A 761-nucleotide genomic window follows, 5' to 3' on the forward strand; every position below is an offset into this window, starting at 1 on the left:
ATATATACACATAAATATGTATATGTGTGTATGTATCTTTGTGTCTGTGTTTGTCCCCCCACCACTGCTTGACAACTGGTGTTAGGGTGTTTACATCCCTGTAACTTAGCATTTTGGCAAGAAAATCCCGATAGAGTAAGTACCACAGATGCTGTGTCCTTGATGTAAACATTAGGTAGCTTGACATAGTACAGCGTGTAACTAGACTGGACCTTTGAATTACAGCTGCAATTCATCTATCAGGCTTCCCCACAATCTCCATCTATTCAATGTCATTCACAAGGCATGGGCTAACTCAAGGCTTTGGTATAAAAAAACAAAAAAAAAACTTGCTTACAATGACATGCAGTAGGGTTGTCGAGCAGTGTGTGTGTGTGTGTGTGTGTGAGTGGGAGGGTGGGGACAAACACATACACAAACATGATGGGCTTCTTTCAGTTTCGGTCTACCAAATACACTCCCAAGGTTTTAGCTAGCCCGAGGCAATAATAGAAACACTTGCGCCAAGGTGCCATGCAGCGGGACTGAACCCGGAACCATGTAGCTGGGAAACAAACTTCTTACCACACAGCCACACTTGGGATATTATGATAGTTATTATCACTTTGGAAAGGCATGAATGTGACAAATTCTTATTTGTCATACATCTGTACAGAACTGTATCTAACAACAACTGGGGTGGGAATATGATATTGAAACAAAAAAAAATTTCACAGAAGAAATGTAAACAAAGAATTCAACAACAAACAACTCTAACCCCC

General features: G+C 40.6%; 1 protein-coding gene across 1 annotated transcript in view; it reads right to left on the minus strand.

The window, feature by feature from the left end:
- Positions 1-761, minus strand: part of LOC106873719 (death-associated protein kinase 1) — a 218404-nt gene that overhangs the window by 64629 nt on the left and 153014 nt on the right. The window lies entirely within an intron of this gene.

Source organism: Octopus bimaculoides, chromosome 12 (assembly GCF_001194135.2).
Source record: "Octopus bimaculoides isolate UCB-OBI-ISO-001 chromosome 12, ASM119413v2, whole genome shotgun sequence".
In the NCBI taxonomy this organism is placed as follows: domain Eukaryota; kingdom Metazoa; phylum Mollusca; class Cephalopoda; order Octopoda; family Octopodidae; genus Octopus; species Octopus bimaculoides.